We start from the raw sequence: 6,000 nt of genomic DNA, 5'->3' as shown, positions 1-6,000 counted from the left end.
ATAAATATCTAGAACCACTTTTGACAACTCATTACTTAACTAGTATGATAAAGATAATGATATTTATATTTTATTTTATTAAATATATATAATGATTTAAATTAATATTATATATATTTATACGCGTATTATACGTACATAGTTTTATACTTTTACTATACTTAAACTTTACCTTTACTTTATTTTTACTTTACTTTAACTTTAATAATTCATACTTTAATAATTCACTTTAATAATTCATACTTTAATAATTCACTTTAATAATTCATACTTTAATAATTCACTTTAATAATTCATACTTTAATAATTCACTTTAATAATTCATACTTTAATAATTCACTTTAATAATTCAAAAATCTATTATAAATAGAATTCAATAGGTTTCATTATTTCATAGAAACTTGAAAATAGTTTTCTCTAAACTCTCTCAATCGATTTACATATATATATTTACTCCGTATTATCTCAAGATTTTATTAGTATACATAAAATATTACGACGGAGTGCTGTCCGAGTGATTTCGAAGTTGTTTTTTCGAGTGGGATAGGATTAAGGAAATTATGGGTTATAGCTATGGAGGTGATTGAGTATGGTTCATGGGTATGCTCGTGAGGTCAATATAGTGTTTATCATCTCCGTTGCGTTTACGTACCTTTCCTGCAATATTGAATCTCAATATTGATATGTGAGTACTCATAATTTAATTTTTACATACTAATAGTGTATCCCTGACTAGTGCTCGAGTATATAGGATTATGCATGCTTGTACTTTTGATATTGCCATTAGATAGGTTATGTTGATTCCTGAATTAGTTACATATACGATTGAGATAAGGTATAAGATATGCATATCGTTGGAAAGCTAGCGAAAAATAGTTGAATTTTGGTTTAAGAATCACTTGAATCCAAGTAATGGTTAGAAAGTTATGAAATAAACAAATTGCATAATTAATTTCGTAATTAAAATTGCTGATGATAATTAGTGAACTAATTTTCTGGGTTATAAAAAGTGGTTATTTGGATTCTACTCGTCGAGTAGATGAATTTTCATATAAAGCACGTCTCGTTTCGTTGAACGGTTGTCAAGTTATGGACAAAAGAAGTTTTGCAAATTTTGATGAAATGTCGAAACGGGAACTGAAATTCTCGCTGATCTGCGTTGTTTCATACATAAAAAAAAATACCACTGAATTCTTTGCTGTAAGGTCTAATAAACAACTCTAGCCGTTTTTCAATTCGAGTCTCGATGATTTTTCTAAAAATCATCAAAGTTGACGGTTTGGTCACATTTTAAAATTCTAAAAAGAGCTGAAACTTTTTTATTTAAAAATGTCAGTTTTGTATCAGTTGTCATGGTCGGCCTGATATGTTTTTACTCTTGCCAAAAATCATGTTATATCTTTGTTGTAACGAGAATTTGCAGGCTTTGACCATTTGTCAATACGAGTTTTGAGGAATTTTCTAAAAATCTCCAAAGTAGGCTACTCGGTCACTTTTGTAAATTTATTAAAGCTGAAAAATTAACTTTGAAATGCCGAAAACGCGTTGGCAACTACGAGTTGTCTAGGTTTAGTTTACTTCTGTAATATTTATGCTTAATCTTTTTGGTAATGTGTAACTTTTATCTTTGGCCGTTTATCAATCGGAGTTCCGATAATTTTTCTAAAAATAGCTGAAGTGGCCCGTTTAGTCATGTTTGACCGAAAATCATTTTTGTATAAGTTATTATATATTTGCATGCGACCTCATTTTTACTTTGACCTTTGACTTTTGACTTTAACCTTTGACTTTTGACTTTGAACTTTGACTTTTCCTGTTAACTTTTCAGTTAACTTTTTGTGTTGATTTTCTCTATAAAAAAAAACCTAAAATACTATTTTATGATTATGAAACCATTTGTGTTACATTGTTTCACACGTCACCTTTTACTAGAATCTTAATTGAGCATGAGTAATATAACATGTTACTATACTGTAGAGTCAGACTCGAGCTATAGGATAGGATTACACTATGACCTGACCTAAATTGCTATACAAATATTGACCAACATATAAATATATATAATTAATATAGGTTCGTGAATCCGAGGCCAACCTTGCACTTGTTCAATGACGTTATATGTATTTTTACTACGAAATACAGTATGGTGAGTTTCATTTGCCTTTTTACCCTTTATATTTTTGGGACTGAGAATACATGCGCTTTTATAAATGTTTGACGAAATAGACACAAGTAATTGAAACTACATTCTATGGTTGAATTATCGAAATCGAATATGCCCCTTTTTATTAAAGTCTGGTAATCTAAGAATTAGGGAACATACACCCTAATTGACGCGAATCCTAAAGATAGATCTATTGGGCCTAACAAACCCCGTCCAAAGTACCGGATGCTTTAGTACTTCGAAATTTATATCATGTCCGAAGGAGGATCCCGGAATGATAGGGGATATTCTTATATGCATATTGTTAATGTCGGTTACCAGGTGTTCACCATATGAATGATTATTTTTGTCTCTATGCATGGGACGTATATTTATGAGAACTGGAAATGAAATTCTTGTGGTCTATTAAAATGATGGAAATAAATGATTATGATAAACTAATGAACTCACCAACCTTTTGGTTGACACTTTAAAGCATGTTTATTCTCAGGTGTTAAAGAAATCTTCTGTTGTGCATTTGCTCATTTTAAAGATATTACTTGGAGTCTTTCATAGCATATTTCGAAGAACGTTGCATTCGAGTCATTGAGTTCATCAAGGATTATTATTAAATCAATTTATAGTTGGATAGTGGATATTATGAAATGGTATGCATGCCTGTCAATTTTCGATGTAAAGAAAGATTGTCTTTTAAAAACGAATGCAATGTTTGTAAAATGTATCATATAGAGGTCAAATACCTCGCAATGTAATCAACTATTGTGAATCGTTTATAATGTATATGAACGGGTCCTTTCAGTTGGTATCAGAGCGGTGGTCTTAGCGAACCAGATCTGCATTAGTGTGTCTAACAGATAAGTCGATAGGATGCATTAGTGAGTCTGGACTTCGACCGTGTCTGCATATCAATAGTTTTGCTTATCATTTTGTGTCAAAAATTAACTACTTATCATCCTCAGGAAATTACCTGCTTATCATTTTTAGTCTAAGACACGTCTTGCTGCATTGATTGCATGAATAGTGTATAGACAAAAATTCATATCTTAGCGTATCTGCTAAATCATATCTTATCGTATCTAGTACTGTAAACGTTGCCTGATATATCCCGTAAATTCCTCCGTAATTTACGAAATCTTTTGTTCTATATATATGGATATTCTATGTAATTAGAATACCATCCGATAACCGAAAATCATTTCATATCGAAAAAAAAATCCTTATTCAATCGTACGAAATGGAATTCATCATTAATTCAAGTTCCTCGGATTTCAAAATGGAATCCCACTCCAGCTCCGAAAGCAGTGTGACCGGAATAGATCAACCAATCAGTCATCACCTATTCTGGATGAATTGGGGATGGGTTCGTAGCCTCCTCAATCATTGGAGACAAGAAGAAGGTGATCCCTTCCATCCACCACATTGCCCTCTTGACGAAGAACCTGAAGCACTTACCGGCGAACCTGTCAGAAACACCATTTTCTCGCTCATTTTCAGAGTATCTCGTCACGATTATATATTACATCAAATTTTAGATTTTATTTATCCGCTCGTCCGAACCGACTATCACCCCAGTGTAATAGAAGAAGTCAACGAGCTTCGCGCTCGGGTAGTGGCTTTGGAGAATATGGTGCAGAGATTACAAACACCAGCAGCAGCATCAGCAGCATAACCAGTAACACCATCATCAACGCCAATATTACCATTACCACCCCAACCACAACCACGTCGTAAACCTCAACTTTACACTCTGTTCCACAAGCACCAATGTCATACGCCCTGTAGATACCAAGGAATACCAACAACAATAACCGACGAAGTATTAATTCATAACTTCATTGGAGAAACATTCCGCGCAGATTATGTAATCTCTAAAGTCTTAGAGATTATCTAATCTAGCCCTAACCATAAATCAGTTAAGCGAACCAAAATGATAGAAGGAAGAGTAGAAACCCTGACAAAAATGGTGTGTGATTAACAAGCTAAACTTGTTTTACCAACAGCATCAACAGTACCGTCAGCGTTACCAGCATCATCAGTAGAGTCAACATCAGAATCAACAAAACCTATAACATCACAAACTCCGTCAGCTCAAGAATCACTATGGACATCATTACGAATCAATAACCCGTATATTGTATCAACGAGTTATGAAGAATTAACTCATTCCCTTTGAAGAAATTATTTGTATATTTTATATATTTTGAAATAAAAATAAATCTTTCCGTGCTAAGCTATTGTGTGTGAATCTTAACTACTCGGTTAATTCATATTACAAATATGCAATAATGTACATCCTTCGGCCGCAACTTAACCAGCGTTAACTACAATCTCTGTCGCAATTCAACAAATTCCAATTCATAATAAATCAAGTATATATTTGATTTTACACTTTCATCATCGATGTACCAGAAACTTTTCAGATAACATCATTCGTACTTTGCGAAATTCACAAGAATTCCACGAACCGAACATCATACATCAACAAATAACGAAGTATTGATTCATAATTTCAATGTCATTAAAGAAATACTGCGTAAAAGTTATGTACTTTTTAAAGCCTTTAGGGATTATTCAATTCTAGTTTCAACCGTAAATCAAATGAGTTTAATTTAACATTAACTCATTAAATCTATGTTACATCTGAAGAAAATATACATATATATATTTTCATAAAGACTGTAATAAAATTCTTTTGTACAAAATATTAATTGTGAAATTTTTTTTAACGGGTAGGTAATACCCGAGAGATATATAAATTCACAATTAATATATTACATTCTTCGAATCTGATTCAGCAAATCATCCATTATACTCCCTACTTTCACAACAATATACATTCTTTTATAGAAATCAAAACAACCATACTCATTCAAAATTTAATTACATATTCTGATTTTGAAATCTCAAAATTCAACTTGAGATATGACCAAAATCATCACTCTTAGATCCTTACATCTTTCACAAGCTATATTTTGACTTCAAAACTGTGTTAGAACATCAAATGTATGTTAACGATTACAATCTGTGTTCAAACCCTTCGAAAATTTCTGAAGACACTTCGAATGATGAGCAATCGAGATGATGATCCAACCACATGTTACTCACAGTTATGTACCTGAAAAACTCTTGAAACCAAAGTAAAAGTTTAAACAACGTATCCGCGTCAGATTCTTTAGCATTTATTAGCAAAAATAACTTTGCGACTCCTATTCAAAGTAGCCAGTTTTGTCACAGCTCCAGCAAGTCAACTTCGACTTTTCAGTCAGACTAACCTTATTATAACCTTGAGATATACACCATCGTTACCAGGGAACCTTTTACATTCCACCACATTATTAATAGATGTATCAACAACTTCATTACCCTTTGACTTTAGCCTCTCCAAAAAGTCATTATAATTATTCATTGAAACCCCATCATTTACTCATTCGCATCTTGTAATGAGAATTTCCATACGAATCATTGGGAATTAGCAATCAGTATTTTGAAATCTCGCAGCATGTCTACGCCAACAGTTATATGTGTATATATAACGTCTATCTTCTGGACTTAATTTGAATGTGAAGATTCTGAAAAACACTTCGAACTACGAATTGGTTCTCTGAAAATGGAAAAATACTGATGAAGCAGCAAAAAAACTATAAACGACCATAACAGTAAAAGTTTGATGATAATGAATAGGTGTGCTGGCAAAGCGCAGAAAAAGAGAAGTCTTGGAACTGGAAAACGGATTGAGCAAAGTAGGAAGGAGGCTGTGGACAAATTACAAAGACTGAACCTGACTTCAAAGGATCCAAATAATTCAGTATCTGCTGAAGTCATTAACGAATACCTTG

Source organism: Rutidosis leptorrhynchoides, chromosome 11 (assembly GCF_046630445.1).
Source record: "Rutidosis leptorrhynchoides isolate AG116_Rl617_1_P2 chromosome 11, CSIRO_AGI_Rlap_v1, whole genome shotgun sequence".
Taxonomy (NCBI): domain Eukaryota; kingdom Viridiplantae; phylum Streptophyta; class Magnoliopsida; order Asterales; family Asteraceae; genus Rutidosis; species Rutidosis leptorrhynchoides.
The sequence above is the reverse complement of the archived record's forward strand: the minus strand, read 5'-3'. Positions refer to the sequence as shown.